This window comes from Bemisia tabaci, chromosome 7 (genome assembly GCF_918797505.1).
Source record: "Bemisia tabaci chromosome 7, PGI_BMITA_v3".
Taxonomy (NCBI): Eukaryota; Metazoa; Arthropoda; class Insecta; order Hemiptera; family Aleyrodidae; genus Bemisia; species Bemisia tabaci.
In genome coordinates, this window is record NC_092799.1 from 20,533,020 (window position 1) to 20,551,013 (window position 17,994).

Consider the following 17,994-nt stretch of genomic DNA (forward strand, 5'->3'; position numbering starts at 1 on the left):
CGTATAAGTAGGGGGTGCCGCTCGGCCCCAATTCAAATTGCTTCTCTTGTTTTCTCTTTGGTTGGCAACTGCTGTCATGAATAAATAAGGTAAAGGATAACGTTTGTAGAAATGGCAACTCTGCCTTGAACAATGACAAAACCTCTCGCTGGCTGGTTAGTTCTAGTTTCTGCCACCAGTTTCATTGATCTGCTGGGGCGTATAAATCAATTAAGCGCTAACAGCATGAGCCTCTGCTTCGAGTAACTCATTCCAATTTACTCATGTTACATCGCAATTTTTCCAGCATTACTGATTGGGAGATCCCTGCCATCTAGGGAATAAATGCGGCGTGGGTAGTGATAGGTTGGTTGTACTGAATCGAGAAACGGTCTTGAAGCATCTTCTCCTTGCAGTGGCGAGGTGTGCTTTCGATATATTGATTGATCTGTCATTTAAACCTATGGAAAAGGATCGATAAACAGGGTGTTCGTAACGAACACCGCAACAATCGATTTTTTAACATAGCTTCAAATAAGGAAATATCGATAATAATTCACGCCTCGCCTTTGCCTCCTTGTAAATGGGACGTATTTCTGTGAAACGGAACTATGTGCATTAAAACATGAGCCCTGAGACCCATAAAAATATATGCATAACAGAGCTCACGTCATAATGCACATAGTTCCGTTTGACAGAAATACGTCCGATTGATCTTCTAAGAGGCCTCGATCATGATATGTGATAATGTGCATGTCAACAAATCTTTCAAGGCGGTTATAAACAAGTTAGCGTTTTTGATAAAGACCTAGGCCAGTTGCGCCTTAGAGAGAATAATCTTTGACGGCTGAATGAAGGTTTGAATAAAATAATAACACTTATCATAAAATTCAGTTTCTACGTTCATACTGGAAACGATAAATTACGCATAGTTACTAAAAAGAATGGTCTGTGACGTCAGAACAAGTTCCGAAGTGATTTTTTTTATAACTGTTTAGTCGATATCTAAGTTTTTCTTTCCTCTTTTTCTAATATTTCAGGCATACTTTATTATATCGTTTCGTTTGTAAGACGAATAATGTTTCACACGAATTGTTGTTTTAACCAAACCGACCGTTGTAAGTACCGACTGTGTTGAGGAAACTGATTGCTCCTAACAACTTTGACACGAACATTTAAGGTATCACAGATGTTTCTCATCAAACCTTTTTGCAAATTCTTCGAATATTTTTCGGAAGTCATAGAAAGGTCCTTAATAGTCCTCGATTCCATTTTTTCGGAGATCCTTTAAAGCGGACCCGAAAAGGTATCATAGTTGAGGTATTGCAGAATGGGAGGATTACACTTACACTTTGTCATCATGCTTCATGCCTTAAGCGTTCATTGGCAAGGCGGGGATATCGGCTATCGATATTTCCCATTTGATGCTACGGTAATCGATCAGTTATTAAAATGTTCCTTGTGAACACCCTTGTAATCTATATAATTTTTCTTGGGTCAGGTGGCGAATTAGCAATTCATACGAACGACAAGCTTCATTTGGACTTCATTTTGTAAAGAACGCACTGCCATTTTTGGTTCATCTGTAAAAGCGTTGATCTGTATACAGGAACTAATGGTACACACATTGTTCCTAAACTGAACTAGAAATTTCAGTTCGGAATCGCAAAATGTAGTCTATTTCAAAGTGTAGTTACGCCCTCTTGCCAGCAGAGCAACGATGTTTAGCTCCAGGATCCGACGTAGATTTTCCTTCACCCTGGCTCATCAATAATGCTAGTGAACTAGTTTATTGGAAGAAATGTGTCCAAGATGAACAAATAAAAATAGTGTACCCGTTCAAGCTAATAACTCAATTTTCAAAATTCGTAATTTACGCAAGCGGATGTTTTTCAGATCGCTATTTTGCTGGTTTGATAAAATATTATAGCCATGAATTTAGAATCGGACCTCAAGAAAGACACATGGTGTAAAAGGAAGGGTGAGTAAGGCGCGACACCTGGAAACATATCTGCCAACATGTTAACAGACGTTCTTGACTTCAATCTGAGCTTATCAGGCAATTTTTTTTTCCTTTCTTTTTTGAGTGAACAACTATTCAGGCTTCCCATGATGCCTGTTGCCTACCAGGTAAAATTGAAGGCGAGTAATGGATGATATCTCCAAAAGAGATTTACGCATGGTCTACTGACTCCATCAAAGTTTATGGAGTGAGTGTATTTTTCGAATCCCATCCCATCCCAACTATAATAGTTACCCGACCTACGTCGTCAATTCTTTCGTTCACGATAACTATCGTTAGATTTACGTTAGCCTACTCAAATTTGGTAATTTTGTCCATTTTGGTCTTAAGAAGAACTGTATAGATTTTTGGTTAAATCGCACGTACCGTTTGCTTATAAACGGTAATTAACGTAAGTGCCCTACTTACGCTGTTTTTCACTAATCTGTTTTTATGAAAGTTCCATTCCTTGGTTTCCTTGGTAACCTTTGTTTGCTATCAGCTGATGTTTTATTTCAATTTCTTTTTTATTTTTTTTCATTTTTTTTTTAAAAAAATAAATCCTTGCTAGGTTAGTTCTAATTTTTTTGCCAGCATTTATTCTACCTCCCCCCCAGCTCATTTTTCTATCGATTTTATCATTTTTTTTATGGCATGTCTTGCTCCCCTGCCACAATTTTTTCGGGGTTATAGATATTTTAGCGGCCTCTAGACCCGTGATTCCAGTCACGGGCATTTCGCTAGTATATAATGTTTGCATTCCTCGGTACGAATGTTGCTTATGTAGGCAACAAGGGGAACTGCGGGCTTATTGTTAAAATTGATGGACAAAACTGTAGACAAAGAGGACAAAACGGGCATGGATAGATCCTATTGGTGGAAGCAGGTGGTTGCAATGGACAAAGGAAGTAGGTAATAGACTAACTAACTGCAACCCACGAGAGGACCTATAGTTGGTCCATCATTTTCTCTCTTAGTCTATAGAAACCAAAGGCTTCATTCAGTGGAATCGCTCCATATTCCCTAGGTCTTCTTTGTATATAGCTTTGTATATAGCTTTGTCTATAAATTTTAAAATATCAGCTTGCTGTTTTGAAATTCTAACCGGAAATACCACCAATATTCCTCCTGATTATTCGCAATAAGCAGCAAAATTTTGAAAGGCAGCACAGTCATGATTTCATACGTAATCAAATTGTTTCAATCAATTGGATTTATTTCTGTCAAACGGAACTTAGCGCCATTTTGAGTTCCTTTTCAGGAATTTAGAATGCCGGATAGCGCGTTCTGTCAAACGGAACTAAGCGCTATGGAAAAGCAGTGCGAGTATAGGACGGAATGAGCCCGACGCCCGTTTCTGCCACCAATCCAAGTCCCCCTCTACCTTCCTCCCCCTATGGCGCTTAGTTCCGTTTGATAGAAATACGTCCAATTGGAAGTCTCGAAATAGAGTTTAGAGTCCTGAAAACGAGGAAATGCGAAACGTCTGATGACGTCCAGAACGGCCCACTACAACGTTGAAAATGGGGAGCGACTTCAGTCACGTGATCTAATTGGGTTGACATTTGTCGTTGAAGTCCGTTTAAGCATGAGTCCTATTTTCCTCTGCTCGGAATCGTTCATTTAGTGCTCTAATTTAGTGTTCTAGTCCCATCTCTGGGATGAACCACGTTTGGCCGCTTCGAGTATGTTCCTTCAGTGCTTGTTTATGTTCATCGTCATCCTTTTCATCGTATTTTTGCTTGTTCTCTTTTACTTTTATTTCTCTATCTAATGGTTGCCATGACTCGAGTGGAGCGAAATTTCCCACCGGACGGAGACTGACTTTTATCGAATGAAAATTATGGGAAAAGCGGGGAAAGTATTTTCCTTCGGTGGAAGTGTCAATGTGAAAACGGATAATCGGACATTGAGTTGAAATTGGATGATGGACTTTTCGACTCATTAATCCGTACGTCTGCATGTAAGTATTACTTATAGAAAGAACAATTAAAATTACCAACTGATGTGCAGCAATTTTCAATTGAGTGAAGAATTGCAAATTCGACAATGGGATTGGATTACTCGCTTTAAAAACAATCAACTTATTAATCAAATACAATTTTATTAGTACAGTATACGCTGGATTATCCCAAAAATGTTTTATTCAGCGGTTTTTTGGGAAGTTACCCTGAATACCCTTCTTAATTGTAAGATGTAGTTTTAAGAGCCATCTGTATAATGTACATACGTGTACGTATTATCAAAATTTAAGTAAACATTATGCGTTTTTAAAGCATTTACATTGACTTTTTTTTAAATTTATGAAGTTTAAAGTTTTCGTAGTGACCTGCGGATTATCCGACACATTGAAAGCATTGGGTGCAGAAAAGGCATTTTTTCGTCGCGATGTTTCAGAATCCTCAGTGCTAATTTTTATTTTAGAGAGGGAACTATTGGGTGAATTTTTTGAAATTTTACGTTTCTAGCACTGTGACATCATGAAGAATATTTAGTAAAAGTTACAAAAAATTACATGTATTTACTTTAATATGGTTAAAACGTTAGGGGAGATTTTGAGACTTTGCAACGAAGAAATGCCCTTTCTGCATCCAGCGCTTCAGTTGTTTGGGTTAGTCCGGTGTATACCGTATGTATGATTACTAATAGGAGATCACTTAAAATATAACTCTATTTTAGAAAATAAAATAAAAGTTCTGAGCCTCACGAAAAAAGGGAGTTCATAAATGAGTCGGAGAGACGACCTCGGCCACTTTGCAGCAATATAAATGAGACAGTAATTGGACTACATTTTGAAATTAGGAACTACATAATTTCTAGCTCAGTTTAGAAAGAATGTATGTGCCATTAGTTTCCTTATGCACATATGTGTCCTTACGGATGAGCTAGAAATTCTAGTTCCTAATTGCAAAATGTAGTCGAATTTAAGTTTTCACAGAGAAAAGTCCTGAACCTCGGTTGGGAATTTGGAATCCGCAAACCATCTTACGTCGGTATAGTATAGATGCAACAAACTTCTAGATATCTTTTTAAAATATTTTAAAGAATTCTAGGAATTTTTTATGCTTTACTTTTTAGCTGAAAGAATACTCATTTAGCGTACGGCTTGAAATTATTCTTGACTCATTTCTATCATTCTAAAGTCCTCCTTCCCGAAGTTTCAGCCAAGATGCATAAAATGAGAAGTGAACAGAATTTAAGAAGGTGGAAAGTTTTAGCTTTTTCAACTAACAAAGAGATTGGTGTATTGTATTTTATTTTTGGCATTTGGAGAGAATTAATTAGTACTTTTTTTTAAAATACTTATCTGGTCTAAGCTTTTATATTTTGGATCTCTTCTAATGAATATTCATTTATACGTTGTCGCAGTATAGCCTCTCATGCATCAATTATGCTCTTTTTATGACAATGTCTTTGGTAGTTGGGGGTTTTAGTAATTGACTTGGTCCCTTACCAAGGTTGAAAATGGTGCTGGGTGCACACCATTTCGCGGGAAAAACAAAGCCAAAAAGTTCCAAAAATTTCTATGAGCCAAAAACATTTTTTTTTCTTGAGCTCTAATGAGTAAACCGACTAAGTGACCAGAGAGACACCAGACTTATTGTTTGTGTTTTTCCTCGCTTGCTCCCTTAATAATTACGCATCATCACGAATACACATTACACGTGAACACGTGCAATATCATAACGGTAATTTCCTCTTACCAGAAATAGAACGTTAGCCGACGAAAGAACGCCTTCAAACATCCAGTATGCAATTTCGGCTACGCCCTTGGTCGGTCTGTTTGAATACGGCTCTATTTGTGATAATGATTACTCTCTCAGCATCAGCTTAGCATGGTTCTCATGGTGAAGTTGCATCAACTACTTCTGATTAGCTCACGAAACCCTACGCAGTTAAAGTTTCTGTGGTTTTAGTTGCCTAGAGTTAATTTCCTTTCGGTTGGATTAACGAAAACGATTTGGTTGATAATGAATTATTGTTTTGTTTCAGAGACTATACTGATTTTTTGGGCACGATTTAGAAGTTGTTTCGAAAAATCAATTCATTAGACTGATTCTGATTCGTAAGACGCAAGTGTTGAGATGGATCCGTTCCTTTGAAACAAGCTCTTCCGTCAAGCCAAACCAAAGGATAAAACAGCATTCGAGCAAGTTGAAAATGACTTTTCTCTTTTCAATTATTCAAAATTTTCTTGAAAACTCAAAACCAATTCAATTCAGTCAACTAATAAATGGCATTTTTGTGGTATTATGTTGGCCCTTTCCTCCTGTTTACGATACTAGACACTCAGTTATGCGGAGATCACAGCCAATTGTAAATTATTTCGTGTATAAAGATATTTAATAATAAATTATTGATAACATTATCCTCAAAAACTTTGAACAATATGACCGAGTATTTTTTGTCTTGTCCATAAATTCCCCTCTTTAAATAAAAAACACGTACAACAGGTCGAAGAGAAAACAATTATAAAATTTAGAATTCTTTTTTCATCTTTTTTTTTTAAAAAAAAAAATTATTTTAGTACATTATTAATCTACAATTTTTATCAATATTCGGATGAATTTTCAAAAAAAAAAAAAAAAAAAAAAAAAACTGTTCGTCCGTCATGTGGAATTGAGTTTAACGTTGACGGGTTGATGATTCACATCCACCAATGTTTTTAATAGATTCAGTTCTACTCATTCTTTGCAATTCTTTTGATCTTTAAAAGGTTATTTGATAACTTCCAAAAACTCCCTTTAAAATAACCTTTGCGAACTCCCATCCTAAAATCGAACACTTATGTACTGTAAGTAAGAGTATTCTTTTCTATAAATTCACAATGTACAAGTAGACACTTTCCTTTATTAAAGAAATTGTCTCATGATGAATGAATGAGAAAAACAAGCGAGGAGTGCTGCAGGAGAGAGCTAATCACGCAATATGAGGGAGATCACTGTTTGCTTACGATTGTCGTTCTTCAAGCCTACCCCCTATTTGAAGGCGCTTTACTTGACTGTCTTGTTTCCAAATCGATAAGTCGGTTTCCTCTGGAATTTTTCTCTTTGTGATCATCAATTGACGAGACTTAAATCCAGTGCTAATCGTCCATTTCATATCAATAATCTTCAATATTTCGGTTTTGCTCATTATTTTACAACGATACAAACAAGTCGTAAAATTTGTCAGATTTTATCAATGAAATGTTCCTCTAAAATATCTCAAAAGAAAAGTAGTCTTTAAAACCTTTGTGACAGTACGTTTCGTAATCTTGATCATGTCCATATCAGTACAGTTTAAAGTTAAATCTGCTGTCAGGGCCGGATTTTCCTACTTGCCGTCCATGGGCCGCCTGTATTTTGCCGCTCCCTTCTCATTCGTTTTGAATCATTGATAAAAACCATCATTTGAACGTGCCAGCGGGGGAGGGGTGCATGAGACGCGTTTACTCGTGTTGAACACATTTTTTTGGGAAAGCCCTGTCAACACTCCTAGCAAAAGGTCACGGAACTTTGCGCGAAAGTTAAGTCTCGTAAAACTATCTCTAATGGACAAGGCCTCCTATTCTTAAGAGATGAACGAAAAAATTATGAAAGAACGAACACAAAATTTGATTTAATGATTTAAACTTCCGCTGCCGCGCCGCGCCGACCGCACCGTGTTTGGCGCAATGCGTGAAGTATTCACGCAGTCTTGTAGGCGCCATGCGTTTCACGCTGGCCGCACTGTGTTTGGCGCAATGCGGGAAGTATTCATGCATTCTTGTAGGCGCTATCCGTTTCACGCTGACCACAATAACCGCACTGTGTTTGATGCAATGCGTGAAGTATTCTTGCAGTCTTGTAGGCGCTTAATATGTGTTACATGCCGATTGCCGCGCTGAGGGCCTCTCCTTTTCATCTCAAGCCCTCGTCATCATTTCTCCCTAAGTCGCGCCGTTCCAGGGCCAATTGTGTGTTTGGTTTCTCTCTTAACTCGACTAATTAAAGGTGCTGTCTCTTGTATCACTGAAAGACGACAAAATTAGATATTACTATACTCTCAGGAAATGAGAGATTTTGTAGCATTTTCTCGTTTGTTATTTTTTTTTTCTAAATCCGTTTTTTTTTATACCTACTTTTAAAAAAATTGCAAAATTTGCCACCATAGGCCGCGGCCCATGTGGCCACCCCCTTAATCCGGCCCCGTCTGCTGTTTTAAATTCAGCACTACTTTTAGGAGGAGTAATTTTTGAAGTATATTAATTTGCAGCAGCTAAAAATGTTTGGTGTGAAAAATTATTACGCCTGACATTAATCATAGCTTTAAGGGAATATATATTATTCGCAATAAGGCAGAAAGTGCAGAAAAGTTAATATTAATAAAAATTTAAGTATAAAATTTCTTTGGAAATCAACATTCAAGGGAAAATATTTTCAGTCGTGGAAAAAATAGCCGGACACGGAGACAAAAATTTCGTCCACCAGGGTCAAGTTTCGGTTCACATTCAAGTTTTTGGTCCAGTTAACAAAAGTTTTTAGTCAAAGAAACCTAGCCTTGGTTTCTGAAGACCTTGGTCGACCTCCCGAAAGTGCCTCACATTTATTCTTCCAGATTTAAGTTCAAACTGAACGTTTACAAACAAGAGCAAACTTTCAAAATAAGGAGAGCATTTTACAACGTGAAGGACAGGTTGCAGTAGGATTATTAAAAACTTTATTCACTTGAATCGAAGTTTATTTCCTAAGTCTGTGAACATCGGATACCTAAATCGAAAAATCTGCTGTTCCATAATCAGAGACAAAGAGAGACCCTTCTCTAGTCTCTCGGCGACAGGTGGAAACCTTTACTTTCGGGGATTCAACACTTCCTCATAGATACTTTCACGGGAGAAACCATACTCACTAGGTGGATGATGAGCTTTGAATGACGTCATGAACCTAACAAGTCTCAGTTTATATGCAAAACGAAATACTCCAGGTGTTGTTAATCATTCACCTAGTAGGCAGTAGATAGGGTGGCAAAATTTCATGAAAAATAAAATCTTGAAATTTCACGTGTAATATTTCATGAAATAATTTCAGGAAATGTAAGATATTGAAAAATACCGGTTCCTTTTTATGTTTCGTAATATGTAAAAATGATGGATTCTTCTATATTTGTGTGTTTGAGTGCGGGTTGCATACTCCAGCCCTTGAAAAATATAAAATACTTTTCAGCCTCGTGAAATTTCATGAACTATTCCAATTAAATCTCCAATCTTTCATTTCTTTCTTACATTTCATGCCACCTTGAGGTAGGTCAACGGTTGAATGTTGGAGTCCCGGAAAAAGAGGCTTCCACCGTTGCCAAGACACTCATGGAGGGTCTTTTTGTACCTATGTCCATTATATAGGCAGAGGTTTCTTCTTTTTTCACTCACCATCAAAATTAGGAACCCACGGCTTCGGTCGGGAAATCCACAATTCCGTCATAGAAATTGCCAAAAATCCGGCCGATCATCCTCAAGAGGTCCACCTCGATACCCGATCAGGTACACTCCCCTCCCGCCCAAACGCCCTCGGACCCGGCGACAAATCAAACAACGCGGGGAGGGGGAGGGGGGCAGTGGGCACGCGGCAGGAGTGCGCCCGGCGCGCGCGGATAACGGGTAAAAAAAACCGAAGGAACGGGTTGTGTAATGGAATTAATTTCGAATTGAAGTGATTGACCCGAAAAGTATGGACGACGCAGATTTCGGTTGCAGCTGCTGCTGCACGACAGGTGCTCCTTGAGGTCTTGTCCGGGCCTCCTTTGCCGCCGACCCCCCCCCCCTCCCCCGGTCGCCGTCCGGGCCCCAGGATATGGGGAACCCATCGTTATTAAAAAGGGAACGTGTCCGCTTTAGTTTTGGCCCCTGACTTGTTTGTGTTCGTACGTGGTTCAGGGGTCGTATGGAGGAGGATGTGTGGTTTTGGTGTTTCTGGAATCTGTATCCGCTCCTCCGGCACGCGCCTGTCTGATTCGGATGCAACGCAACGGAACAGATAAGATAACGGATTGACGCGGGGCAACCGTTAGCGGCGGGGAAACCAAAATTCAAACTCGCGATAAGGGAGGGGCCCCGGTCCCTGGGCAGTCCCCTCCGCCTCGTTGAGGAGGTTTTTGACAGTCACTTCGTTTAGGTTGAGGCTTAAATTTTGTTTCACTAAAAAAAGATACGGATTGTGTAAACATTCCGTCCGTCCCGGGCTCATGGACCGAAAGTTCCGGGTGCCGTAGCCGTAGCTTAGCATGGACCGCGGCCCATGGCGGCAAATTTAGGAGGCGGCAAATTTTGTAATTTTTTTTAAATTTAGGTATAAAAATAAAATTGCAAACGGGATAAGGCGACAAAATCTTGCATTTCCTGTGAGTATCGTAATTTCTACTTTTGTCGTTTTGAGGTGATACAAAAGACAGCACCTTTAATTAGTCGAGTTAAGAGAGAAACCAAACACGCAATTTGGCCAGAACGCTCATTTATGAACATTCCTGGCCGTTTTGGTCTGACATTGGAATCTGAATTTTGTCAGTGAAATTTTTGTGTCAGAAGATTGGCTGCCCTTTCATTAGTCTAGTTGAGAGAGTAACCAAACACGCAATTTGGCCTGGAGCGGCGCGGCGCAGAGAGCAATGATGACGAGGACTTGAGGTGAAAAGGAGAGGCCCTCGGCGCGGCGGTCGGCATGTAACACATATTAGCGCCTACAAGACTGCATGAATACTCCACGCATAGCGTCAAACACAGTGCGGTCAGCAGCGGTCGCCGTGTAACGCGTAGCGCCTACAAGACTGCATGAATACTTCACGCATTGCGTCAAACACAGTGCGTTCAGCAGCGGTCGGCGTGAAAGGCATAGCGCCTACAAGAGTGTAGGAATACTTCACGCATTGCGCCAAACAGAGTGCGATCAGCATGGCGTGGTGGTGGAAGTTAAAATTATTGAAGCACATTTATGGTTGTTCTTTCATAATTTTTCGTTCATTTCTTATTATTGGAAGGCATTGTCCACACAGAGACAGGTTTACGGAACTTAACTTTCGCGCCAAGTTCCGTGAATTTTTGCTAGTAGTGTTGACAGGGCTTCCGCAAAAAATGTATCCAACACGAGTAAACGCGTCTTATGCATTCCTCTCTCTCCAGCACGTTCACTTGACGGTTTGTATTGATGTTTCAGAACGAATGAGATGGGGGCGGCAAGTAGGTAAATCCGGCCCTGGACGTCACTCGAGGCTCATCATCCACCATGTAGGTAGGTTAGCAGCCGAAAAAAGAGTGATGACTGTTGGTCCCTTACAATTTATTGTTCATAAGGATGTGTTGAATCCCCGAAAGTAAATGCTTCCATATGTCGTCAAGAGGCCAGTGGAAGGTCCCTTGTTTCTGCTTGCAATTCGTTTTTAAGAGAAGTAGCACGTTCTTATCCAAGAATGTTTTCTCGGTCCAAGCAAGATTTGCAGCAGAGCCTTTTAGACTTCATCCCATGGTTTTGAAGGACGATTTTTTAATAAGTATCATTTGATTTTTGGACCGAGTTTTGTGACAGTTCGGTGTCGCAGAGCACCAGAGGCGCTGTGAGAGCGACTCGTGTGTATGTATCATCTCATTATAAGTTTACATTCACAAATTAGTTATTATTCATTCCTAGCATGCATTGTGACCTTAATTTGAGTGTCTACTTCATTATTATGATTATACTAGGGGGCTACGCCCCCTGGCCGCTACGCGGCCCAACCCCCTAAAGGCGCTCCGCGCCATTAATGGGCCGCTTCGCGGCCCTATTTTTACCCACCTATCAGTGTTAGTTTTATTTTTCCCCTAAAAAATTAGGATATGAGGTATGCTTTAATTTTAAACTTTACTTAAAATTACTTTAAAATTAAAAGGACGCGTTTTGGAATGACTGATTGACGAAATATTGCAGTAAAACAATGAACAATGATAGTCAGGTAATAATTGAGTTTTCATGAGCCGGGGATCGATCCCACATTGAATTTATCGTGGACGCACTCGACGTCTTAGACGACTCGGCCACCGCTCTACTTGAGAACCGATTGCGCGAATCTTGTGGAGATAAGTGTAGAGCTGATGCGCAGGCTACACAGCTACTGCGCAACCTCCTTGACCACTGCGCATCCTCCCGCGCATAGCGGTAGCAGCACCGGAGCATTTTGTAAACTCACTCACTTTTATAATGTGATTTTAAAAAAGCCTGGGTCCTTTTTTCAAAATCTGATTAGAGCGGGCTCATCTAGGGCCTATTACCTGTCGATTTAAGCAAAAATCATGGAAATCGGCCCGGTAGAACGCTCAAACGAACTATGACAAAAAGTATAAATTTACATTGTTTAAATGGGAGAATTCGCAACTTTACCACGTAATATAAAAAAACCTGGGCCATATTTTGAAAATCTGAAAAAAGTTGGCTTATCTAGACACAATTGCCCGTCGATAGCCGCAAAAATCATGAAAATCGGCCCGGTAGAACGCTGGAACTAAGCGTCACCAGTTTCGCAAAATTAGGAGGTCTTGGAGCTTATAGTATAGATAAGAACTCCCTTCCCTCTATCTCTTTCATTACTCCTCTCTTTTTCCTCTCTCGGTTCTCTTCCCTCTGTTTTCTGCTTTGCTTTTCGCTGCAACTTTATGCTAAAATTCTTTTTCTTTTCTGATGAGTACGAATAAAGGCAGACTTTCCCTCCGGAAAGTGATTTGAAGACGATCGGGACCATTTCAGTGGCGTGGCGTGAATGATCCATTATCGATATTTCTCTATTTGAAGCTATGATAAAGAATCGATTATTAAGGTGTTCGCTGCGAACACCCTGTCTATCGATCCTTTTCCATAGGTTTAAATGACAGATCCATCGATATATCGCAAAGCAATGCCACGCCACTGGACCATTTGAGTACCTATTGGCGATTTCATTGGGGAACGAGGAGGTGAGATGCTCTTTAAAGAACTTGAACCGTGAACACTTATCAAAGCATGGTACGATTGGTTCGTGCAAGGTGCGATACATTCCACATTCCACATATTTCTTAAAAAAATTATTCGACCGTTTTCTTGCGAGGGAATTATGGTGTTGGGTGGCAGTTTTTATGCATTTTTAAATAGAATGCTAGTTAGTTCGTGGGAGGACGTTTTAAAACATCCGGGGGCCAAAAAAAATCGGAAGGGAAATTCCATTCACGTTAGAAACCGGAGTGATAAACGCAAAAAATAATGAGCCCTTTTAATTTTATACCTTCAAAGTGTTTTCACGTCACCCATCCATTCCATTAACCACTAGCTTACGCATGAGAAATTTAATTGCAGGTGATTGTGATTCCGGGAATCAGACCTCATCGAGAGCTCGCCTACAACAACTCAAGGTCAGTAGAATTCCGGACTGAGTCATTCAGAAGTGGAAGCTTCGTTTTTTTTTTTCATTTTATTTTTTAAACAATTTCCGAAGGGCCAAAGGACCCGCATTACCATATCAAGACCCTTGGCTAGAAAAAGTTAGAAAAAGATAGATCAAAAATGTGCAGAATAGAATTTGATGCACTCAGTGAAATATGGAAGCTTTCTTACCTTTTATGCACCAACGGTAAAATTCCCAAACCACGTATCTCGTTTGCGGTGTTTAACAATCTTCGCTCCTATTTTATTTTTTTTTTAAAGCAGAACAATTCAACTTCATTCTTTGAAGTTTTCTCAGAATATATCTCGCACAGAGAAGAAAAATCACGGATGACTTTAAGAATTGACGTTGACTAGTTCTCCATCTAAAAATTCAAGTATGACAGGAAGTCTGCAACGTCACAAACCGGGATACGTGGTTTGGTGGTTTCACCATCGATAAATAACAGGGTAAGTAATGAATTGGATTACATATCGCAATGGAACCACTATCTCTGGCTCTTCTGTAAAAGCACCTTTTTGTATAGGGAAACCAATGGTATATGTTGGTTCTGAAATGAGCCAGAAATGTGGTTGTTTATTACAAAATTTAATCCAATTTAGAGTCAGATCTGCAAGTGGAGATCGCACATTTGCACTCATTGGGTTTTGGAATCGATTATGTGCATCGCAAAGAGGAGTGATTCTGTTTACTTCGTGGAGAAGTCAATTTTCCATCCTTTCGTAGCATTTATCGTTTCTTTTCAAGTAAGTGAAAAGAACGACTATAACTACGGATTCAAGTCATTTTCCTGATTACGTTTTGTTTTGCGGCAAATTACATAATCCTATCAGGCAGAGACATGATCAGGAGGAGCGCGGGAGAGGAAGGTTATTGAGGGGTCCTGTCGTTCAAGGGGTCTCTGTTGATGTACAGATCTTCGCGCACGTGCAAGAGGGGAGGGGGAACAGGGGGTTGTGTGGAGCCACGGCTGCAACGGGCGCGAAACCCGAACCTTGGATCACGAGGATTAATAAAAACCCGCTTGGCCAAGTGCCAGCGAGTGATTTCAAGTAGCAGATACACAATATAAAAGTCAAGTAACTGCTCCATGAGCCGCACAGAGGGCACAAAGCTTCAAATTATGAGCCAAATGTACTTTTTTCAATCATCGCTGCGGTGCGGTTATACGAAATATACCTGCCGATTACCAAATCTTACTCTGCCTAAGGAAGATTGAAGGTGCCAGGATGGCATTTTACGCCACATTTGTCATTTTGAATTTTAGACTTTTTAAAGTTTGATTAAAAGTTCAAGTTCTTCGTAAAAGAATACCCTCCAAGGCCGAGTGTCGCTTAAATCGATTGTACAGACGCGAGGGTAGAATCTCAGGCCATATCTATCATGTTGGATTTTTGAATTTTGACAATTGACTAAAACGTTGAGTTTCCCGTCCATAACACTCCATGATATCATGTCTCAATGAAGTTTATTGAACACTTTTCAAGAGAAGGCCACTTCCGCCATCTTGGATTTTAGAATTTTGAAACTTTGAATTCTTCGATTAACAATCCGAGTTTTATCGTTAAGAAGTACCCCTAAGCAACAAATTTCACTAAAGTTGATTGAACAGGAGCGGAGATATACTTATATAAGACTTTTCCGATACAAGATTTTCCTTGTGTTTATAGGTATGCAAAATCAAATATTGGCAATATTCAAGACTAACGCTCTCATTCTCATTTAATTTCAAAATCTCCGGTTCAATTTTACTCTTTATGTCAACATTCTCCCCTTACAATCGATCATATTTTTCTATCTTGACCAAAAACCTATGCTCCACGTATCAAAATTCAAAATTATCTCCCTCCAGACATCCATCCTTTGAGCTCTCTGCATGATGATCCAAAAGTAATTACTGGCATGTTAAAGCTCTTAAAGCAAGTACATTTACGCATTTAAGGTAAATTCCTAGTCTCAACGTAAATAGCCTAGTTGCTGATCGTCGCGATAAAATACCTATAAAGACTAACGTTATACCTCTGCGCTGTTCACAACAAAAACACCGCAACTCCATTCTGGCTTCTTTTTTTTAAAAAAAAAAAAAAAAAAAAAAAAAAAAAAAAATTCCCCATTCGACGATTTGGGTGAAAACACATGGTTTCGCACTTCGGCCATCACATGGACGGAGAGGAAACGCAAAATCTTGATTGCAGTTACGCCGTTTTTCACTGTGGACGGGAAATCTCGGAATCATCTTTCACGTCTCACTGTGCGGGATCCCGAGCTGACGGCCGGGGCGCGCTAACGGATCGTCTGCTCGGGAGATTTTCTCACTCTCGCTCCAGTCAGGGGTACCAGGGGGGTGCTCGCCCAGGAGTGGACGAGGGGCGGGGGAGGGGAGGGCCAGGTGCCGGCCAACTGGCACGCGCCGATCCCCACATGACGGTACCCGAGAATATTTTTAACGGACAATCTACAGGTGGGGAAAAAAATGAGGAAAGGAAAAAAGCCCTCGCTCCGGCCGAGTCAGACAGTCGAAAGGCACCGCTCGCCAAGGAGACACCGCCCAATGCACTTTCGGTTTCAGGCGGAGGCAACACTGCCCTCCCAAGCGTAAACACCGTAATTCCGTACGAGATTTTGCATTTTTCCTCCATAGATCCACACATATGAGCTTTTATCATCCACTTTTCATCACTAACGGGCCAATTGGACTATAATTCCTGGCTCATTTTAGAAACAACATACGTGCTACTAGTTTGTCTGCGCAGATAGGTGTTTACATGTATGAGCCAGAAATTTCAGTTTTTTTTATTGCAATATGCAGTCCAACTGTAAGTGCCTAAAAGTTGATTTCAAGATATCAACTTTTGGAGGCGGTTTTAGCCGGATGCAATACTTCATAGCAAGAAAACTGTAACTCTGTTTGAGATCTTGCATTTTTCTTTCATGGAAACAGACCTATTATCAATATCAGACTAAGTGCCAAAAAGTTGATTTCGAGATATACTCATACGTCAGAGACGATTTCATAGCTGGAGACAATACTGCCGTCGATCATAAAAAAAACCCTGACTCCATTGGAGACTTTCCATATTTTTTTTAACGAGCTAAGTGTCAAGAAGTTGATGTCTCGATATTCACACTTTTTTCTGACATACTGCGGTATACATGCCACTATGTCGGACGTTACACGCACTATTCTAGCGTTGGTGGTCGGGGCACTTAGCCCGCTGTACAGCGTGTTGTCCGTCGTGCTTAGAACAAAATACCATGTTTAACTCAATTTTCAATTTTTGACACTTGGCGCGTTATTGATGAGAAGCCTCCAATGAGGATAATGATAAGGAAATTTGAATAATAATTCAGCAGTCTCGTCTGCTCAACTGAACCTATAAATAGGCGATCACTGACAGTCTCAACATGTGAATTTTCACCTTTGAGGTCTTTGAACGGTACTTTTCCCTCAAAGAGCCTTTTTATCTAATTGAGGAAGCACGAAAGGTTATACATAGAATCTCTGAATAATTCCTGCGAATCTACTTGCACAAGTATGAGCGCTGACGCAATTCAGCTCAATACGGATGTATTGTGCGACACTTGTCGCAATGTTATCGACATTTTTTTGTCCTGATAAAAAAATGTGCGAGTTTAATGGTGCATCCTGTGTAATGCGATCTAGCCTATGCACGCAAATGAATAAATACTATGGTCTAGAATGCTCTGTTTGTTCGGTTTGTTCATTGAGAGATTCGTAAAACGAAGAGTCATCGGGGAAACAAAGAAGCTTTTTTGACAAGCCAATGTTTTTGGAAGGGTTAGTTGGACCACATTTTGCAATAAGGAACCACTAATTCCGGCTCATTGTAGAAACACCATATATGCTACTGGTTTCCCTATGCAGGAAGGTGCTTTTACGGAGGATTCAGAGATCGCGGTTCCTTATTGCAAAACGTATTCCAGTTATGGTGGCACGAAAGAGGGAAATAAACGATTTTACATTTTTTTGAAATTCATATATAAAAAAAAAAAAAACAACGCGAAGGCGCAAAAACGCAGAATGAACTTTATGCAACATTAAATTTAGGGATTCTGTATGTACCCACATCCAAATGAGAGAACTAAGATCTTTTCTATTTCATTCTCAGTTTCTTCTGTTCCAAGTCCGTGTCATTTTCTTCCCTTCCGTTAAAATTGCCAATAGACCTAAACATTTAATAACTTTTACCCCGCATTGAAAGACTCGAAAGTTTTTGACCCAAGTCTTCGTCTTTCACTCACCAAAAGCAGTATGGTAACATCTACTATAAGTCTACTTAATTTTTTACACAGTGATATTATTTAGTGAAAATAACCAGAAACATGGTAAAGTATTCACCAGAACTCTGGTGATACTTACCGTAACATGGTAGATGCTACCATTGAGTCTGTTAATTACCTTACTCGTATCACTACGAGCGTGGTAAAATGTACTAAATGTTTTTCAGTACTTCGTAAGCCGAGGACTGAGACGAAAGAGAGGAAAAAGGAAAAGGCAGAGGAAAAGGAAAAGAAAAAAAGAGTCTCCCGTATTTCTTTTTCCCCTTCTCATGTTCCTCTTCCAATCGTTCTCCTCCCTTTTCTGCAGCTTCCTCTTC

At 39.9% G+C, this 17,994-nt stretch overlaps 1 long non-coding RNA gene across 1 annotated transcript; it reads left to right on the plus strand.

Annotated features, from left to right (window-relative positions):
* The first annotated feature begins 1,233 nt into the window (after positions 1-1,233).
* Positions 1,234-6,372, plus strand: LOC109029575 (uncharacterized). Its single transcript, XR_002008620.2, has 2 exons — positions 1,234-3,944; positions 5,975-6,372. It is a non-coding gene; the product is annotated as an uncharacterized lncRNA (long non-coding RNA).
* Positions 6,373-17,994: the final 11,622 nt, after the last annotated feature.